Source organism: Limulus polyphemus, unplaced genomic scaffold (assembly GCF_000517525.1).
Source record: "Limulus polyphemus unplaced genomic scaffold, Limulus_polyphemus-2.1.2 Scaffold807, whole genome shotgun sequence".
Classification (NCBI taxonomy): domain Eukaryota; kingdom Metazoa; phylum Arthropoda; class Merostomata; order Xiphosura; family Limulidae; genus Limulus; species Limulus polyphemus.
In genome coordinates, this window is record NW_013666417.1 from 275,772 (window position 1) to 299,133 (window position 23,362).

The 23,362-nt window shown below is 31.1% G+C and overlaps 1 protein-coding gene across 1 annotated transcript in view; it reads right to left on the bottom strand.

The window, feature by feature from the left end:
* Window positions 1-833: 833 nt before the first annotated feature.
* The window catches only part of LOC106460640 (octopamine receptor beta-2R-like), a 100,003-nt gene continuing 77,474 nt past the window's right edge, over window positions 834-23,362 (bottom strand). Inside the window, exon 3 of the mRNA XM_022387411.1 lies at window positions 834-885. The gene's annotated coding sequence lies outside the window, so the exon portion shown is untranslated. The remainder of the gene's footprint in view (window positions 886-23,362) is intronic.

Sequence of the window (23,362 nt, forward strand, 5' to 3'; positions counted from 1 at the left end):
TGTAAAAAACTCAACTAAGTACTTGTATAATTAGAGTCTACTTTATATACTTTACTAGAAAACAAACAACTGAATTCATAATTTGAGTAAAAAACACAACCAAGTACTTGTATAATTAGAGTCTACTTTATATAATTTACTAGAAAACAAAAAACTGACTTAATAATTTGAGTAAAAAACACAACCAAGTACTTATATAATTAGAGTCTACTTTATATACTTTACTAGAAAACAAACAACTAAATTAATAATTTGAGTAAAAAACACAACCAAGTACTTGTATAATTAGTCTACTTTATATACTTTATTAGAAAAAAAACCTACTCAATAATTTGAGTAAAAAACACTAGCAAAATACCTGTATAATTAGAGTCTACAATATATACTTTACTAGAAAACTAACAACTGACTTTTATGCGTGTAACATTTTCTATACGTTATGTAGTTTCTAAAGAAAAAATATTTTACCAATTCAGCTAACACATTGACTTTTAACTATGATCCATTTCTATAATGAGAAACTTTAAGATGATGTTTCGAGATTTTTTGTTTTTGGTCTCTTAACACACAAACATATTTTGCCGTTATTAATAAATCTATTATGAATATATTATTCCAAATTTTCAGTATTATTTTGATCGTAAAATATCACAAAATATATATAGAGATGACAAAACACACCATCTGTAAACGTAAAAAATAATAAAAATCCAAATATTAGAAACAATACCCATTTCATTTCATGACAAATAATTAATTAAAGTAGCTTTTCATTTACTAAATCCTCCAGTGGGTCAAAGATGTCTACTGGCTTACAAAACCAAAATCCGGGGCTCGATTCTGTTCATTGGACAGAGGGCAGATCGCTCATTGTGTAACTTTGAGCTAAAAAACAAAAAAGAGAAAAAAAATGAAGTCATTTATAAATGCAATGTTTACAGTTTGTTTACTTTGAACTGGATGTAAGGAACTTTAATTCAAATACTTTGGAATACCAGTAATTGTAGATAGAGAAGCTAGCACCAAAAACACTAATTAATAAGGTTTTTTAAATATATTATGAAATTTCAGAATGATACGTTGTTGTTTAGGGTGTGGAAAAATGTTTGGGGCACAGTCCCAATTTAATTAAAAGCTAGGATTGACATCAAACAAACTCATCAGTCAAACTATAACACATCTAGGCTTAACTTTCTGTTTTATGACTGGATAGAGTGACAATGGCTTATTGAACTGCGGCAAAGTAATAGAGGGTATTCTCTGTCCACAAATTCCGCGCATGTTTCCAACTTTGCTTTTGTTTCCAAACAGAAGATGAATGAACATAGTGTGTCTGGGCTATGTCGCTCTTCTCATGGCTACGGTGAGTCTTGAACATAGATTCTGTTACATATTGTCAAGATAGTGGTCGATTAGGTAATTCTTCTGCCCTGCAATCATTGTAATCGATTAATATTTGCTAACAAAAAAGAAAAAAAAAACCAACAAGTTTGCCTTACCTTGACTTACGTAGAAAGTGTACAAAGCTAGTAATAACACAAAATTATACTAATATTATTTGAAGTAGTTTAATGGGCAACGTTATAACCAAACATCTAAAACTATGTAAAACACAAAAATATAGAATATTATAAGAATTATTGAGAGCTTTTCATCACAATATCAGATGTTTATGGGAAGCACAATTTTGGGCTACAGTGTGATCCTACCGGTAATGCGCAGCCGCATAAAGTTATTTCACGACCAAGAGGGAAAAGCGCACAAACATATAAACAGTTTAGAAAGACTTATGATCTAAATGTTAGTCTTTGTTAAGAAACAAAATATTTATTTTTATTTCAATATGCTATTAAAATACCACTTCCTACAGGAGTTCATTAAAAAAATATAATTATAGTCAAACTTTACAATTATTTTCAAGTTGTAATTCTTTCACAGCAATCGAGTCTGTTTAATATTCCATGATTTAAATCGCCGGTACTTTTTTGTTGCCCCAATGGCTGAGATGTTTGTCTGAAGGCTTATAATGTTAAAAATTGGGTTTCAATACTCGCAGTGGGGACAGCTTTTGTAACCTTTCCTTTTCTGAAAATGCAGAGGTATTGGGCGACATAAGTTTTCAAACTCTGTACATTATGATTCGCACTCCCACACGCTAACCATTAATTATATTATATCAGTTACGTAATACGTTTCCTCATTTCTTGAATATGTAATATGTGGTAGAATAAGATACATTAGGGTGTTCTTTTATTTGTTCGTTTCATATTGTTTGCTATTGGAAGAGAATGTTTTCTGATTATAAAACTGTATTCTTAACATCAATGGCTCGGCATAGCCAGGTGGTTAGAGCGCTGGACTCGCAATCTGAGGGGCGCGGGTTCGAATCACCTTCCCACCAAACATGCTCGCCCTTTCAGCCGTGGAGGCGTTATAATGTGACGGTCAATCCCACTATTCATTGTTACAGGAGTAGCCCAAGAGAGGGTGGTGGGTGGTAATGACTAGCTGCCTTCCCTCTAGTCTTACACTATTAAACTAGGAACGGCTAGTGCTGATATCCCATGTGTAGCTTTGCGCAAAATTCAAACTTAACGTCAATTTTATAAAATAAAGTTATAAAAGTACCACGAAATTATCATGGCGAAGATACCAATACAAAATATATATTGAAACAACAACAACAAAAGATTTGGCCATTTGTTTGTTTAGTATTATTTCTAATAAGCTCAGCTAAAAGTTTTTATACTATTTTGTATGAATTAATTACAAAATGAAAAGTAAAAATTAAAATACTATATCATATTGAATCTGTGCATGATGAATACAAAGAATAATGTAACCAAAAGACTAGATATAAAGATTTCAGAAAACAGATCTGGTCACTGAACTTCCGTTTAGCTCACGTATTCATAAAGTGTCGTTCGGTCTGAATTTAGAAATTCCAGAAAAAGCTTTCATTTTAAGTACATAATATTTCCCCCGAAAATAAGATGTACAAGGTCCAAATTCTCTAAACGTTTTCAACAAGAAAGCAAATGTGTGAAGAAAATAGATTAAAATGCCCAATTTTGTGATTATGTCAGCAGGGTCAGAAAAAGAAAAACCGATAATTAGCAGGTCAACATATATTTCAGATTAGGAAAAAAATTGTTATATTAGTCGGTTCAATAGTTGTCAGCTGTTTCTGAGGGTCTTGCTTACTGTTTGTGATTCAGTTGAAATGGACTCCTGGTGTATTTTCACCAGTACATCAGACTATTTTATTTCCAGTTTTATGAAGAGATAAAATAAATATTACATTATAGACCTAAGAGATAATAGCTTCTCACGAGACTTTGAAAATAAAAAAGATTCTTTGACTACTTTTAGCAAATCGTTTTCATATTATAAGACTTTTACTATGTTCGTGATTAAACGTTTATACACCGTTTATAAACGTTTAGTTCAGCCAATTGCAAAACGTAAAAGGCTCTAGGGAGCTCATCGGTAAGTTTGAGTGTTCGGTGTTCGATCCCCGTGGTGGGCACAGTAAAGATAGAATATTGCGTAGCTTTGTACTTAACAGCATAAAAGAGAAGAAAAAACATAAGCATAAAATACACGAATGTTTTTAATATTTTTATTCCTGGAGCCGTTAGTTATGCAAATATGCCCTGCTTTGTCTCAGCCACGTAGTATAAACAAGAAACTAAAGCTCTAAGAAGAAAGCTGATATAATATTTAAAGCTGGAAAAGGCAATATTAAACATGATAATTAAGTTGAAAATTATAAATATAAAATATGGGAAATTTTTATTTCATTGAATTGTCATAAAATCTCTTTCAGACCGCCTTAAAAGAGACAAAGCACAAAGCTTATTTGTAATTTTGATTAATATTCAAAACTCTGGACATCGCAAGCAATTATAGTTGAGAGTGATTATAATAGTGTTGATTAAATTTTTGGTTAGCTAAAAATGATTTAGATTTAAGATTAACATTAAATTGTTTTTCCAAAATATGAATAGTTTTATTATTAAATATCCTTCCTCCCCAGTAGCCCAACGGAAACTTTGAGGGTTTATAAGGCTAAAAGCTAGTTTTCAATACCCGCGTTAGTTACAGATTTATAACAAACAAACGAACAAAATTATTAATTTTTTCAATTCTGCCTAAGTTATTATTTTGAACAATCGAAATTTGAAACTTTGCTCAGGATTTCAAAACTATAATATTATCGGAAATCAGACAACAAAATTAAATAGTCTATGAGGAATAAACACAGTGTTACATTACATAGACCAAACTTGACCACTTACTAAAATATTATATTTTTCCTTTCTTTTACGAAATCTCTACTTCATTCGATATTCTCAGTAACAAGGTTAAAATAAATCGTCTGCCTTGTTAACGAATGTTTATCTTCTATACAACAATGTTGGACAATTGTAGCAGCACTCTTAGTTGATAATTATAATTTATTATTAAGAGCTTTGCGAGACATAGGCAAACAACTCAAACAATTACTACGCAAGTTAAGGGATACTCTGTGATATATTTGAATAGTAAATATTTTAGCAACAGAAACTTGAGGAAAAGATACCTTGAGCAATAACTATGTGTATAATTTCGCTCTATAAAGATAGTTTTGTTTTTTTTTGTTATAACACAAAGCTACATGACAAGCTTTCTGTGATCCGTGGAAAATCGAACTTAGAATTTACGGCTGAGGCAGCGAAGAATGGTAATAACCCAAGATGAAAAAAGTTATCAGGAGGCGATTAAATAAAATAGAATCAACATGCTAGAAAGTAGTAGAATTAAAACTAATTGATATCAGTAGTGGCTGAGAAAAAACAAAGCATAACGAAGATATATAGAAGCATATAGAAGAAAATCATTTTAACTATGAAGTTTGTACATAACCACAAAGAGAAATTTTGGGACGAGTGGTACTAACATATATTTTAAAAGAAACAAAATGCGTCTGTTACGTTAGTTCTTTCTTTGCAAGATATGTCGCTTTCACTGGTGCTTAGGGTTTTATGTTTGTTTGAAGTTACGCACAAAGCTACAGAATGTGCTATCTGTGCTCTGCCCACCAGGGGTATCGAAACCTGGTTTCTAGCGTTGTAAGTCCACAGACATACTGCTGTGCCACTGGGAGGCGGTGCTTATGGATCAGCAATGAAATGTTTTGTGCTATTGAAAGTGTAAAAAAATGCGAGAAATGAAAGTATCAAATCCGAATAGAAAAGAAAATGCAAAAAATACGTTCGAATAAATCTTTTACCAGTCCTATCGTTTAACATAAACAGCTTCAACCGACAAAAAATTTTAAATGAAGTACTTAACAGCAAAGTGAAGCTTTTAAGTTAAAATATTCCATGTTAGATATAATGCTGAAACTAACATAATATTCTAAATATCTATTTTTCATATTTCACTATTCTCATGTAAATGAAGATTAAAAAAAAAGATTGCTTACACCATCTGTGATTGTATATTTAAAAAAATGTTTAAACTCAACAACGGAAAGACGACCTTTATGTAAAAGCATAGTTTCTATTATGTGTTATAATGAATCATTCTATTGACAAATAAGTACTTGTCGTTTTAGTTGACAGTCAATCTGATTTCGTTTTCTGATTAATCATTAGTGATTTTTATAATGAAACTCCTTATTACATTTTCTGATGGTTAGTCTTAGTGTTTGCTTGTGTCTCAATAATTTTTATTTGTTTGTTTAGCACACATATTCTTAAATGGATTATCTATGCAATGACCAACGGATTTTTAGCGTTATAAGCCCACAAAAGTATTTTAAGAAAAGGTACATAAAGAAATATAGATACATACATTTACACTTCAGTGATTTTTTTGAAAACTGTGGATCTTGCATTTAAAGGTGTACCTATATTTGTTTCTCAAGTCTTTTATAAACATTCCTTGGTGATTCAGCGATAAGTTACGGATTTAGAACTCCAATATTTGGGGTTCAACTCCACATGGTGGGCAGAGCGCGAATATGTAACATTGAGATAGAACAAACTTTTATAGACAATTATATTTTTAGTATTGGTTTTTACATTCTTATTCATATGAAAACTTTCAGTTCTGTTTCATTATCCATTACAAACATTCAGTCACTTAATTCTTATACAACGAAGTAGAAAGAAGTTTTAAATAGGTTATTCTATTTGAAAAGAAAAGTTATGTTTCGCAGAATTGAAAGATTCTGATACCTATTTATATTATGGTTTAATTTTCTTCCCCATAAGCTTCAAATTTTATTTTACTTTCTGATATCCTTTCGTTGCTTTTTTTTTTTCGCTGTCAACTCTGCAAGCTTTGCAGCTAATTTCTTTGTTTTTCTCTCCTACCGGATACGGTATTATTCCCTTGGTGATTTTTATTTAATTATTTTAATTCATTGAAAAGTGGATGTTAATTGTCTATTCTATTTCTGTTGACTTGTAAACATAACACCCTTGTTTATTTTAATACCTCGAACTTCGTAGAACATGTCTTGTTGATATTTGTTGTCTAATCTTGCACTGATCAATCGTTATTCAGAATACGAAACCATTTTCTTTAACATGTTTTTCATGGGCACGATCTCGAGTTATTATTTCTCATTTCTAGAAACAGAAGCAACAAAAAGTCTGAAGAGGATAGCCAGAAGAGAAAGGTTAATCTAAATAGTGTTATTCTTGTTGTTATTTATGTCTCAGTGAATAAACCTAAAAAGTAACATAAAACTTTTTTACTATTACGGAGGGTGGAGTACGTTATATGAAACCGATTCTGAATATGCAAATCATCAAATCACGTGACAACTGAATGTATCAGATTAACACTTTTACATTGTTTAGCATTACGTAGGTAGTCTGATGCTACTGAAAATCGATTTCTTTTGGGAGGGGGTGTGTAACTTCCCCTTCCAACGCAAAGTAATCAAACTCGGTTCATAAGGATGCGTTCAGACGGGTATATGGTTTTTAACGACGCTGGAAAACAAAGTGACATGGATCCACCTCGGGTTCCACGAGCATCCGATAAGTTGTACCCCAGCCTTGGTAAACAATATGTGGCAACTTATAAAGTAGAAAATCTGCGAAGAGAAAGGTCAATGGAAAAGCCGTACTTGTGCCCCAGACAACACTACGCAACTGATTGTTAGGGCGCTTGGCTCGCAATCATTGAGTCGCAAGCTCGAATTCCATCGAAGCTTCACGCTCTTTCAGCTGTGGGGATGCTATTATGTGACGGTTGAACCGAGAATTCGTTGATAAATAAACTTTAATTGTATCGAATTTACGATTACTGCTACTCTCTCTGTATGTTGGTTATAAAAGGACGAACATCCTGAACCGGGAGCATTGATTATGTTAGTTTTAGCCAGCCAAGATTTCACTAAAATCTGTATCTGTAATTATCCGGCTTGTTACGCTTTTGCTTGTGAATTTATTTATGTTTTGTTTCTACAACTTTGCAGTATTGGGTTTGTGTGCTTCCAATACCTACAGTAAATTAGTAGTTATTTCTCATCACTGTTTTTCTAGATTTAATAAATTAAGCTGCAATATTATATTGCTCATTCAACAAGCATTTTATTTCTGTGAATATATTTGAAAGCATTATTATGCTTTGCAGAAGGACATGATCAATCTAACATAATCAAGTAACTTCAATCTTCTTTTTATCAAAAAACCGCGTTTTTCCAGTATATGTCGAATTGTTCCTGAAAGTAGGCTTACTTTTAAACAAAATTAATTTATTTAGTTGATGGGGCGGATGTGATTTAGAAGTTAGCGTGACTGAAATATGAATTTGTAGATTTATGGCTCTCGAATCATTGTCATAAAACATGATACTCATTTAGGAACAATGGTTATTGCTATAAGAGTGACAGTCAAATCCCACCTTTCGATCAGACAAGAGAAGCCCAAGAATTAAAGATGGATGCTATTGGTCATAATATATCAATTTTATAAGTATATCATTTCAAAATTAGGGACGGCTATGTAGTTTTGCGCGTAATTCTAAAACAAACTAAAAATTTAAATTAAAAATTATGAACATCTTATGAAGAAAAATTTTGGATCTGTTGTGGCTTTTAGAAGTACGAAAAATAGGATGTTTAGTGAAACACTTTAAAATAAAAGACTGTAAATATTAACTTATTTTGTAGAATAAACTGCATGTGTGTATATTTTATAGTAAGGCCACATTCAGCTATCTGCTGTGTTTACCAAAGGGAATAGAACCCCTGATTTTAACATTGTAAATCCATAGACTTACAATGTGTCACCGGGAGACAAAAGAAACCGCTAAGAAAGTTGAAATTAAAATTTTAGTGCCTGAAAATGATTTCTAAAGACACTGTTCTATTTAACAACCTGTTCTAAATTAAACCATATTTTCGTTGACACCTATTTAATAGCAATAATAAATAATTCATTGAAAATATGCCTTTAAGATTGTACGTAACAATTTAGTATTTCTTAAAACAATTAAAGAAGGGCAATAAAAACGTTTTGGGGCAATAGTTTAAAATTAACTGTATTTAGAGGAGCGTTGAAAAGCTAAAATATGACAGAAGCGTAAAGTATACTGTCCAAGGAAGAAGAAGGATCTATTACTACACTAAATTTTTTGAATTTGGAGGGTGAAGTTCATTTTTTATTCTTCTAGCCTAGACATCTTTGGAAAACGAAACTACAAGCATAACAACAGACATATTTCTTCGTGATTAAGTTTTATTTGCATAATCACTGAATCTATTTAGCATTACAATTGTTCAGTGTTTACCACTGTTGTTAATGCCTATGTGACTAAAAACCCATCTACGTTATGATAAGTGAGAACAAATATTTGAAAATAAATGAAGAAATATACAATGTTGAAAACAATACACAATTTTCAAGTTTCGACCGACACTAGCCAATCATCATCATATTTATAAAACAGTCAACGAACAAAAACACGTATTACATTTACAAAATAATGGAATCAATACACATGTCATGAACAGACACATCCCTTCCATTGATTGTCTTGAACCACCAGGGTAGAGAAAAATAACGATCTTCAAACACCACGTAAACTTGGTCCTTTATCATTATTGATAATATTATTTATACCATTTGTTTTTAGAATTTCAATAGAATCGTAAAATGACCGGTTGCGCAAACAATTTTGAATTTTTCCCAATTAATTGAAGCCATTGTGTTATAAATATATAAATCGAACGCTGATTTTTGTCTCTTTTTTTATTGTTGTTGTTGTTTACAGTATATTCGACGCTTTATTTAACGACCACGGGTAAAGAACTCTGAGGGTTTATAATGTTAGAAAATAGGTTTCAAGACAGGCATAGCGTAGATAACCTATTGTGTAACTTGACGCTTAAGAACATATAAACAAATAAACTTTTTACGTGCATTGCACTTCATTTCATAAATATCTCGTATTTTATTTTTATATACAGTTATCTGACATTAAATAGAAAATAACATATTTTTAACGGGTTTGTAAGCAGCTTTGATATAAGGTTTTTCAAAAAGTTTAGAAAGTTTACCCCATAATTTTGAGTGATACGGTAATATGACAATTTTCACTTTTTTTAGTATATGTGGGATTTCTCTATTTGTTCCTATATTTTATACCAACTAGTTATTAAACTTAGTTTAAACCATCTATTTAGAGCGACATTTTTGTATAATTGAATTCTTTATCCGATTTATCTTGGTCAGAACAAATATTTAAAGCTCTCCATATTAGTTTTAAAAATGTCTATTTATTGTGAGTAATGATGATCTTAACACTATGCTGTTTTCTATATATCCCCTTTTTTGTTTTATTTAACTTTCATCACGGTAAAATTCGAGGTTCAATTCCTCGCGGTAGACAGAGCGCATATAACCCATTGTGTAGCTTTACACTAAAACACCAAGAACATATTTAACTTCGTGCGTGTTACTAAGACATCTAAAAACTAAAGAGGGACATTTTGTTACTAGCGAAAATACCCGACTTCGCTCAGGTTATTAGACTGATATGTGTATTCTGAACCTATTTTAGTATAAAAGTATAACCTATATACTTTTTTTACTAAGCAACATTATATAAAAGCCATTGTTACCAAAACACACTGGCTTTTCTATATATCAGAAGTTGTTATATAAGGAACCACTTCTTTTCTATTTGGTTTTTCGCTAACTTGCCTCATTAAAAGATGAGCATGCGCACACGCACGTCGATAAGATAAGTAATAATGCCTAGGTGCACACCCTCAGGGTCCACTCAGTATGGGTGGAAAATTTCAGGTTCTAGATTCTTTGTTCTTGGGGCTATGGTGGTCACATATTCCTTCCTACGTAGTTTTAGTATGTGTGCAAAATTCCAGGTTTCTAGGTTCTTTGCTCTTGGAGCTATGACAGTCATATATTCTTTTCTATGTTGCTTACCTTGCACAATGCATGCACACACTCATATGTCTGTCTGTTTGTGATTTATATTTGTAATATCCGAATCCACTTCTTTTCTATGTAGTTTTTCGCTAGCTTGCCTGATTAAAAAGATGCGCACGTGAATAAAATAACTAATAATACCCAGGTGCACACCTTCAAGGTCCACTTACTATGGGTGCAACATTTCAGGTTTGTAGGTTCTTTCCTCTTGGAGCCATGATGGTCACATTTCTTTTCTATGTGATATTTCGCATAAAAAGATGCGCACGCGCGCACGCACGTAGATAAGTAATAATACCGACGTGCACACCCTCAGAGTCTATTTAGTATAGGTGCAAAATTTCTGGTTTCTAGGTTATTACCTCTTGGAGTTATGGCGGTCACACACACACACAGACCCACAGACATGCCCTTTCATTATTATAGATAGATTCTTCACATGTGACATGAATATCTAATTGCGTGATTAATACTATTCACCTAGCTCAATAATGTTTTAGTTGCATTATCACTATTAGGAACATGAACATACGTATCATAGAAATAGTGTTGATATACTGCGGGAATTATAAGTACATTCTTCTAGAACGTTTTTTCAAAGAAATCCATGGGGTAAAGCGATGAGTACAAAGGTTGTATTGTTCAAAAGTACTAGTACTAAATTATCTTTTAAAAGATTATTTACTGGATATTGTGATACTAAAACAGACATTAAAATTTGTCGATCGACTCCCGATTTTCTCCCCAGTTGCACAGGGGTATGTCTTTGAATTTACAACGCTAGAAACTGGGTTTCGATGCCCGTGGTGGGCAGAGCACAAATAGCCCATTGTGTAGCTTTGTGCTTAACTTCAAACAAACAGATTGCCGATTTTATGGTTAATAGTAAATATTATAATAATATATTAAAAGTAAAAAAAATAGATATTATACAAGTTTTATAAGCAAATTCTAAAAATTGCAGTAAAATAACCTTTTTTAATAGTGGTTACACCATACGTGTGAAAGTTACTTTGAGTGATTTTCTTATGCGTGTTTATTTAAGATCATTATTTGTACAATTGAGCGTCTACTTTAACAGCATGTTGGTCAAGAAGGAGGAGGGATGTGTTACTAGGTTTTAGGGTTTTAAAGATAAATTCCATTTTACAATCGTCTAATAGTATTAGTTAGTTGTTTTAAGTTTCCCTGAGCTACTCTTACAACTTGTGTTACTATTAAAAGTACTGAAATGCTAGGATTTACCTCTCTTCCTAGTGGTCGGTTTGTAATAACTTTATTTTTATTTAATTAATTAATTTTTTTTATATTTTACTCCATTTTCGTCTGCTTCATTTGGAGCATTTACCATCTCATAACCAGCTTCAAGTTTTAATTGTAGTTTTACGTGTAAGGCATTATAGGCTTGAAAACCCTCATTTGCTTTTAGTTTATTTTTGTTTTTAACTTAGTTTTACATGTAAGATTTACATATAGAGGATAAATCTGATAAACAGTTTGTTTCCACCACAAATATCCATCTTATTGTATTTTTAGTTCAATTTATCTGTCCATTATGTGCGAGGCATTTTATTTTTGGCCTTCTTATCTGAAATTTATAAAAGAAAAATCAGCCAGAGTAAGGAATATGTTATTAAATTACGTTTTCTTCCCTCTAGATGTTAAGTCAACGTAAGTGCAATGTAATATACGTATATGTAAAACGAGATTGTAATATACGTAAAAGTTCGTAGCTTGAGAAGTCAAACATGCTTAAAGATGCGATGCTTAAAAGTAGAACTATAATACATTAGAAATGTATCCAGAAAACATACTTTCCTTAAGTACGTTGAATGTTGAGATCAGTTATTTATCAGAAATAATGTGAAATAGCAAAGTTCCAAATACCGATAAGAGTTTATAGATTTAGCTGTATCTTTCATAACTGTATTCACAACTGCCACGATTGTTAACTAAAAAACTTTACTAGGAAACATCAAACCTTCTTATAATTATGCTTCATCAACAACATTACGAAATAAGTTTTCAATTCCCACTTCTGGACAAAGTCCACTTATATTTGATGGCAGATGCAGTGCGTTATATAGCCCATCCTAATAAAAGCGAGTGTTGTTCTTTAAACAGGTGGCTGTCAGTTCTTCATGTTCTGTTATACAAACATCTACATGGTGTGGCATCATTTTTATAAATAAGATGAAAATTAATAAACTATTGATCGTTCATATAACTTTTTATTAGATCAGAACAAATATTTGAGTAGTTGCATATTTCTATTAGCAAACGTTGTTTTTAAATAGTTACTGAGTCTTTCTAGAAAAAATAAATTATAGCTAAGCCAGTAAGTTTAATTTTGTGTTTTAATCATATACATTTCCTTACCTCAAAAACAACAGTTAATCATTAAAATGGCAAAAATACAGGGTGAGGCAAAAGCTACTGAATAGGTTGGTACAATTGAAAAGGTTGGTATTATACAGTTGGCTGAAACCAATTTCACTATTATTTGTTTCAAAGTAATCTTTAAAAATCAAACTATGTTCTAAATATTTTTCCTATCCCGTATATTCTTGGTACAATTGTTTCTAATTCTTGACAAATCATTCCATTCAAATTATATCACCATATTATTTTCATTTTCTAAGAAGAATAACGATTTCAGTAAAGTTATTAATATAATCAGTCTATGTAAGTTAGTCATTTTCATGCTTTAGAGACGCAAAAAGCCTATGCTTAACTTCAGTTTCGGCCTCAACGGTATGTCTGAAGGCTTATAGCGCTAAAAAACCGGGTTTCGATACTCGTACTGAGCATAGCATACATAACCCATGGAGCAGCTTTGTGCCTAACTACAAATAAACAAACTTCGGTTTCATGTGGCACAAGTGGATAAGAATGATGACATATTTACCCTGGATGGGATGCCTGTAACACCCCGAGCTACCCTCTTGTACTTATTTTACAGCTGAATAGACAGGCAATTAAGGTAAAGAGTCTTGCTCAAAGCCACAGCAACATGGCCCTGGTAAACCTCGAACTCTAAAACGTTTCGATAACCACTAATAACTAGGCCACACTGCTCAAACTCAAAGTTATTTGTATGGTTAGCTAACGTACCATATGGAATTCTTCTACATCGTCTGTTAAGAGATTTATTTCAAAATTCAATCTCTGTGAGATGCGTATATTTATTTTCTTACAATTGCTATTTTGTAAGACGGTTGCATATTTCAAATCCTAATTATTTAAAACTAATTAAAAAGGAACTGATTGTTAAACATTGAAAACAGAAATATACCTGTGGACTAATGAAACTAAAGCTCTGTTCATATTACTGATTTTCACTAAGAAAGCTTTAAAGAACAATTTTGTTAACTTAATGATTCAAATTTCTCTGAACATATCTGATTTTCCCATTAAATATTCAAGAGTTATTCGTCCTGTTTTATTATTCTCAAATGTAATGCGTCTAAGAGAAGTTGCAAAGCTTTGTAGCTTGCAACTATAGATCTGTGTGGAAACTTGAAGATCTAATGACGTAATTTGTGGACAAGTAAAGCTTAAACGCAAACGAAACAATCAACAACTAATGATTAAGGAAATAAGCTATGAAAAATGTGGGATTTCCATTTAAATATTATAATTCTTCCATGATCAGCGACTTTGGAAAAAGGATAACCAAAGTTTCCATGTTTCCACGAGATCACATGTTCAGTCTTCGATCCCAACCTTTGGATAGTGGGGTGAATAGTTGCTAGTAGTTTAATTTTCTAATTGGAAAGTTTCATGTATCAAACCGAGCACTATCTGAGATAAAAAGATAAAACTTTAGGTGTCGCTAATAAGGCTTTTTTCAGCTCGCAAGGTTTGGTCATAAACTTCAGATAACACTTGGTCGCAATTCTTATCTAAGTAACTCTTACATCAAGCAACGATCTATTCTATATTAAGTGTTAAATTTAAGGATGTATTTTGGTTTGTTTTTTGTGAACCAACAAGCATTCTATCAATACAAAGATAAAAAACACACAACAACTATGAACTGTTAATTTCTGTTATTTACTGTTTACTCAACTTATGAAAACATCACGTCTTTTTTCCATGTGTAAAAGTCTCCCAGTGGCAGAGCGGTATGTCTGAGGACTTATACTAGTTGAAACCGGGTTTTAATACCCGTGGTGGGCAGAGCACTGAAAGCCCTTTGTGTAGCTTTGTGCTTAATAGCAAACAACAACCATGTGTAAAGTTCAACAATTACATCCGTATACGGTTTGGCACTATATACAATATGTAGCTAGTGCAATAAACAATATCCATTCATTATTCAGGATATGCAGTGAACAATCCTCGGTTTCAGCTTGATGCCACGGATTTTTTTCTTTTTGTGTTATCGTGCACACAGAAAAATACACAACACAGAAAATACCATTCACGCACCTCATTATTTACAATAGTTACACCATTACGTGTAGATGGCGCTAGAAACAAAACACAATAAAATGCCAACAGAAATTTAATTTCAAACTGTTTGGTAAAATGAACTTGTCAAGTTTCTTTTAATTCTTATTTATGGTATTAACAATGTTTAAGCAGTTGTTATAGCGACAAGTAATTGTAATGATGTTTCTTTCATTTTCGTCTCTAGTTGCATCACAAATTTATGTACTGGAGCTTGGCAGAGAATAGATTTAAATCGTTCATAAAAATGTTATTCCTCAATCTAACTGAAACTTGAGATCGAATGAAAATTTAACAAGAAGCTTAAGTGTATTTCAGCACTTCTGCTTTCATTGCGTTGTTTGTATCATACAAAAATTTGTCAGATGTAAAAGGTTTTATTATTCTTAGTTTTGTAGAATTTGAATGAAAACGCTTACCTGTGAAAATAAGTGAACAGAAGTACCAATCAATCCAAACTTATATCAACTAACAAGAATCGAAACCACAGATCATTGACAATTAATTCAAACTTATAATGTTATATCAACTAACAGATTTTCTAACTTTAACTGGTGTAAAGAGTGTATGGTACCAAGAAATGAGCTTGTCATTGTTTGATGAGTACAGACCAAGAGCAACGCTGTCCGTTTCTATGTTACTATATAAAATGAACTACAACATTTCAGTCGAAGTAAATATGGAGCAAAAATAGAAGTCAATCATAGATCAAATTACATTTACTAATTGCCTCGTAAAAAAAACTGTTCATACGAAAACACACTAAGAGTTTTTCTATAAGTTTCAATTTATTTTAATGGTGAGGAATACATGCGGTATGGGGCATTCATGTGATTCTGAGCTTTCTTAGGGTTTGTAAACCTGTGCCCCTGTAAGACAGCTATAGAGTTGATCTTGATAAATGTAATAATTCTGAGCTTTCTTAGGGTTGTTAAACCTGTGCCCCTGTAAGACAGCTATAGAGTTGATCATAATAAATGTAAATTTATGATGTCACTCTAGATAACTTTAAACTTAATTTGATTAAAGCGATTTTTCCATATTTATACAAAATTGAAATGAATCTTCTTTTAACCAGCTGTGTCCTTCGTGGATTTTACGTGCTATACAATAAAATAACTAATTATCTAATTGGGACCACATACCGGAGTGAAAGGAGCAAATTCAGTATCATTTCAGCCTCTCATAGCCAGTCGCTTCTATAGAGTATATCACTTTCTCGTTATAGTTATTCTGATTTGCTACTCAATAAAGATCTTCCACTAAAAACAATTTAAAATATTACATGTGATTTCCTTAAAGAATTTCACTTATTTGGTCAATGTATTTGTCTAAAGTTTAGTTTCATTTAACGACAGCCAATTTAATGTGGAATCAAGATTATTTTTCCTATGCTCGCTTTGAAATGAAGACTAATTTACCTGGTTTATATCGTCGAAGGTTTCTATTAAATTTGGTCATTCGATAAAATGTTTTTAAGTATTAATGTGGTATTCTAATGTAGGGTTTCTTTCATGCTCATACACCTGTCGCTAAGATGTTTGATAATACATTTGGTTCTTACCATTCTGTTATTCTCTATATCGTGTAAATAAAGAGTATATTTAGAGGTTCATGATATATATAGTCAGTTTAAAGAAAATTTAATCTAAAAACAATTTAAATTTTCCATAAAGATAGAATTTCGTAAAAATATCACCCTACACATTATAATAAAGACGACTGTTTGTTTGTTTCTTACAGGGTTTTTCTGCGCATAGGCATCCATACTTTTAAACTGTTAGATTAAAGAAATACAGTTAGTTACCACCATCCATCACCAGTTCTTGGGCTACTTTTGTCTGACAGAATAGTGAGGTTTGACAGTAATTTGCATATCACATCCAGGCTCAAAGTGCGGAAGTTGTTTCTACCGCAAGGGGACGCGAAACATGAATCCTCAGATTTATAATCGGACATGCTAGCCATTAAATATTAATAAATATTTCTATTTTTTGTTTCTTTTGAATATATTTGTTTTATTGTGTAAAAGTGTTACTTTCTTTCTGTAAAATATATCTGTCTTATTCAAATCCTAAAATAACACATACTCTCTGTTACACCAAAGAAAAACTGAATTTTAAATCTATTTACTGTGTTTTATGGCATAAAAATTTTCGAGTTGGCTGGTTGCAATGCGATAAAAATTAGACCAAACATTTCTTAGAATATACAGGCCATTTTTAATTAGTTGAATAATAGATCAATAGCACATCATTTGGGTAAAATACTGTCAAAAATATTTATCTGTTTTATTTAAAATCTTTTTAGAAAACGCGTGTCATTAGATATTACCTTTTTCAACCTCAAACTCTTTAATTACATTGTACTGTTCATTTTTGGAAAAAAATAATAATTCAAAAATATCAGTGTTTAAAAGTTCCCGCTACTAGTATATTACATATCTAATTAAGTATCTTATAAATTGTATTTTATTATTACTTTACGTTATTCTTTAAGTAAACAATAGGTGTAAAAACGATACACACTTACTTTGATTTATGAAGTCGTGTTTCATTACTGAATGCTTAGATTTCACAAGTTTGAGTATATACTTATACTGATATGTAATGAGTATCAGAAGGTGTTGCAGTAGAGTTAGTCCTAATAGGATGTAGTACCGTCGTTAATCTTAGTAAATGAACTAGATTTGGTCTTGTATGTGGTTCAATTTGTTTTAATTGTTGTGTCAAAATCTTACACACTTGATTATGACTGAAAAGTATTGATCTAGTATTTCCAGTCATTCCCTAAGTATTATGATCTGTGCTCTGGATGGGCCATTTTTAATACCTTAATATTATTCCTCTGGAAACAAGCATGGATTATATATGTTAGGTGTGTGTTTTATTAAAGCAAAGCCACATCGGGCTATCTGCTGTGTCCAACGAGGGGAACCGAAACCCTGATTTTAATATTGTAAATCCGAAGTCTCACCGCTGTCTCACCGGAAGATTTATCCTGATTGAATTACACATTGAATTGTTGACCAAAAATATTTGTTATGATCTCTAGAATCATTCCATTTGGAGGTGTAGATACGTCACAAGTAAGTCCCACACCTGATGCAAAAGGCACCAGCTTACATCATAACACTCTACAGTCCCTCGCAAATGTCAAACTAACGATCAGGTCCCTTCATTAAACAATATGTGGTGACTATTTTTATAAGAAGCAAAAAGTGACGAGCATTCTAGAGCATGGTGTAAAGTTTACATATCATAGCCCTTATAAAATAATTACACTCATGAAGAGCACACTGCATAAGCCTTCCTTGGGCATAATAAAGACATTACGAATTAGTTGCAAAGATAATTTATTGTTCTTTTCACAATCACAACTGGGTGAACGTTTATCGCATTCCAACAACTTTTTTCAATTGACCTTCAAATTTCGAGATGATACACTATCGAGCCTCTCATACCATTGAATGATCTTATTTAGCGTGATGAAGCATTGCCACTACTTCACATATCTCGTTTTCAAACTTAATAAATCTTGCTCTAATTTCACTATTATTGATATGCCTATCTTGAGTATACCTCTGCTCATACCAATGAAATCGATCACACAATACGCTAAGAATGTTATGTTTAAAATGTTTTATGAATGTACACGAAAACCAAAAGGTCTCATAAGCGTAAAGTTTTATATTTTTATATTCAAGTACTTTAGCGCTATATAGTATAGAGATCACCAGAAAATCATGTTTATGTAGTTATTTATATACGTATTAAGGTAGAACCTGAAAATTTCAAGTTATGGAAAATTGACCTATGTTTATATTGCTCATCTTTTGTTTTTAAAATCTATTTGTCTTTATCAATTAATGAAATGCAGTAATTTACAACCATGTAAAGTAGGTGAAAATTTGTGAACTTATCTGCAATATATAATTTTGCAGCTGTATATTTGTTACCAAATATAAGATTTTTTTAGCTCAAGTAAATTTACCCAGTATCGTTTTATAGACACTTACAACAAGTCATAATAACACATTTTCTTCTTTAACTTATAACGTATAGTAGATCACTGTTATTTTGGTAGTATACAGAACTTCTGTTTTTATAGCTTATGGAAAAAAATATCCCTTAAAGATCTGGTAATGAATATTGCCTAACTAGAAGCTCTTGTAAAATAATTACCACTGTTATATACTTAGTTTTCAAAATCACTCTTTTAAATAAAGTTAAGCTTATTTTACGAGATAAATGATTGTTTCATTTGTATGTTATGTTTTACCACTCTTTTACTCTTCATTGTACCCAATGGGTAAGCGGTAAATTTACGGATTTACAACGCTAAAATCTATGGTTCAATTTCATTTGGTGGATAGAACACAGACAGTCTACTGTGTAGCTATGTGTTAAAACAAACAAAACAATCCTCCTTAATTCAATCTTTTTAAAATATGTAATTGCACTTAATTTACGAGTTATTTTAAAACCATTTTTAAATTCTGAATTACGATTTATTTAATTCCAAGAGGTTTATTGAAATTATAAAATATTTTAACATAAGAATAGGTAAGTAGTGTTAATACGGTGGATATCATGTATACTTCGTCTTAACTCATTAAGTTCAAAAACGTTGACTAGCTTGGTGATGCAGTACGTTAGGAAAAAGTGAGGTTGGCAATGTATAACCTATTGGTCTTGATATTGTTAGATAAATGTTGTACGTAGTGTGTTTTGATTTAACTTTATAAATGTTCTCCAGCTGGGTGATTTTATATCTTGCCAACCTAAGGCCTTTAATAAATGTAGTTCCATTATCATAGGCGTTCTAATTCCACTGAGGTTTTCTACTTCTTTGCTGATGTTAATTTGTGACAGAATGTTCAAGAGTGACCTAACTAATCTCCGTATATTTATTTCGTTTAGTGTTTGGGTAATTCATCAGCGGAACTGAGTGGTATGTTAGAATTAAAAAATATGTACACAAGCAAACATATATGTATATGCACACAGAGGTATATATATTATATATATATAAACAAAACGAAACAGGAAAAAACGGTACAAATAATTCCAATATATGTATTCTCAAATGTTCATGTTCCACAAAAAAGGTACAAACAATTCCAATATATGTATTCTCAAACGTTTATGTTCCATAAAAGTTAAGTATGCACCAACAGTAATCAATTAAAGGAAATGAATGTATGCACTCTCACGGTTTTGTAGCTAAGTATATTGTTCTATGTCTTTTCTTGAATGATCGAGCGAAGTTTAAGTTTAAGATAATTATTTGAATACCAATCACAACGTATCTATTTGAAATCATCAGTATGGAGAACTTTCTGTAAAACGAGGTTAATAACTTATACACGGAGACAGACAACTACTGGTATTTTCATGCATGTACGCCGTTGCTGAGGTCGCTTTCTCGTGAAGGTAGATCGATCTTTAGCAGAGCCGGAGTGGAAGAAATACGCTTTACACCCACCTACATCAGCAAAGAGAATCTATGCATAAAATCAGACAGCGGACCATATAAGAATAGCATGGCATAAAGCTTCAAAATGCGTTGTTCTCTGCATTACATTGTAAAGAGACAAATCAAATTCTTAAAATGTGATACAAGGCTGAAAGCTTGGCACGGTGCGTAAATACAGTAAAAAATAAACAAAATCATACCACATCCTTAGATGTATGAATTTAATAATTTATTAAAACAAACGGTTTTGAAACGTCAAATTCTTTGTATGTGAAAATTACAATATTGTTTAGATGTTATTTTAATAAATAAAGAAATTATAAGAGGAAATTCATTATAAGCAGAGAAAAGTGTTTTAAAAAGTATGATATTTTATTAAAGAAATATGTTTGAAACTTAAATATCTTTATTACTCAAGAAGTTGGAGTGACGGTTTATTAAAGCGAGAAGTTGAAAGACAAAAAGCTCTTTTGTAATGTGAAAAAAAGATCAGAAATAGTGAACTTACAAAGAAGAATGTGATAAAAAGTATCTACACCAAACATGGTTTAACTCTGAGGCCATTAGGCTTAAATAGGCTAATTTAGAGGCGACATTTTACTCAAATATAGAGAGCTAACAATAGAATACTTTCATTATTAAAACAAAATGCTATATAAATATTATTTATCAAAATAAGAAGTTTGAAAACTTGAATAATATTTAAATGTAATTACAGAGGAAATACTTTTTCGGCAAAGATAGCTTTGTAAGCTAAACAGTTACTTTAATTAAAGAAAAAGCTTATTACAAATATTATATTTTATTACGTTAGGCAGCTATATGGCACATACCTTCCTGTATATATATATAGAGGAAAGCGTTATGATAAGGAGGTAATTTTATCAAAGTAGAAACTTTGACGATATGAAGCTTCTGAAGCTGGAGAAAATGGTGTGAAAATTTCATGTTATTAAAAATAAGTTTATAGGAATAAATTATTTTATGCTTTTGAAAAAAAGAGGTTTTGTGATTGCAATTTTAGGAAATAATTCAATTTCAAATTTAATGTATTTGGTAAGGGCATAGATATTCAACAAAATCTGTAAGACCTATACAAAAAAGTAAACATATTATTTAATAGTGAAGTGAAATAATACTAATAACTTGGAAATAATGAAGAACTTATGTAAATTAATGTTAAAAGCAAAAATACCTAGTGCTAATAGATTGTTTGATAATTATGAAACGTAATTAAAGGACAATAAACGATTCAATTAAATTGATGAGGATATCGTAATAAGTAAATTATATTGATTAATAGTCTAGCTAAATGACTTATATGAATTATTTTTAAAGATGTTTTGTTTAATAGATGTCTTAGTGCTCAAGTGATTTAAATATTTTATAAAGAGGATTGTTGACATATTTTATTGGTGACAACGTGATCCTCACCAAAATATTTGTATTAGACGAAGAATAATTGGGTTGTTATTGATTATAATTTTTTTTCAAATTGCTTGTTTTTGGAAAAATAGTTTAAAATCTAGATTGTTTTCAAACTGAAAAATACAGTTGGTGTAAATTTTTACCAAGTATTCTAGGGTGACAACTCTAAGATGATCAAACTATTTTTTTCTTACTAGGTTGAACTTTCTATAAAATTTATTACTACTTTGATGTTTACTTTCTCAAGAGTTTTATTTTTCTTAATGAATGTTAAGTGTTTAAATTAAGATTGCAAATTCCTTTTAATAGTTTCGTCTTTTTATGAGTTACAAGATGCTATTTCTAATATTGTCTCAGGATCTTAACAATGCATTCAAATAAAAGTTGAAATATAATTTCTTCTCTGTTGCTAGCTCAAATTCAGCACATATTTTATTATTAAATTACATTGAAATTTTATACGGAGGAAAAAAATAGTTTGTTTTAAAACATTGGAAAAACAGTAGAGACATAAATATCCTAGCTCATTCTTCACTATGAATCTTCATAGAAAAGCAAATCTAGTGCATCAAATGTAACTAGAAACTATATGACACTTAATTCTCCTAGAAATCCGTTAGTTTTTGAGTATATTGAAGTACACAAAGATAAAAGAGTAAGATAGTGTGAGGGATTATGATTCTGATGTGTGGGATTATTATTATTTGATCAGAAGGGTTAGAAAATATTGTTAATCCAGAACAAATATTCTTAATGACACTTCAACTAACTGTCTTAAGCTTTTTCTGAACGTAACTAACGTCGATAAAGAACGTGAACAATAATGTATAAGGGAAACACTTTTATAGCAAAAGAAAATAAGAAATTAGAAACCATAATCTATAGACTAATAACGGTTGAAAATGATGCAAACACCGCAAACACATAAAGATTTATTGTGACACCCACAGTTGCAAAACTCATTGCTATAAACGCGAAATATGTGAAATATTACTTTAATATATTGACGAATCGAAGGCATACTCTTAAAGTTTAAGATTATATCAACATTGTGCCAAAGTTGTTAGTGTTTTCAACATCAGCAACAAGCCATTGATGTCAGTAAACATTTAGCCAGTAAATGTAATTTTGTTTTTCGAGAAAACGAATTATCTTTTTTAATGGGATTAACGCAAAGTTATATAACAGACATTCTGCACTCTGTCTCCAGTATATGAATTTTTTTCATGCGTCATAGCTGTTGGTTATACAAACCATGCATAATATTTAAATTATTTCCTTAAGAGAACTATAAATTGTCTTCCTGATTTATAATAAAGGCGATTATAAAGTCAGCATGAGATTTCAGAACTGTCCTAGGATAACCGTATAACATAAGGGATATATGTATTTTGCGTACATGCGATTGTATTCCACTGGTTTATGAAAATTGCATTAATAACAATGTTAAATGTTGTCACCTTCATTTTCTATTATTATGTCCATTATATTGTATGATGCACTGTGTAATATCATTCCAGAAAGTACCCTAACCTTTATCGCAA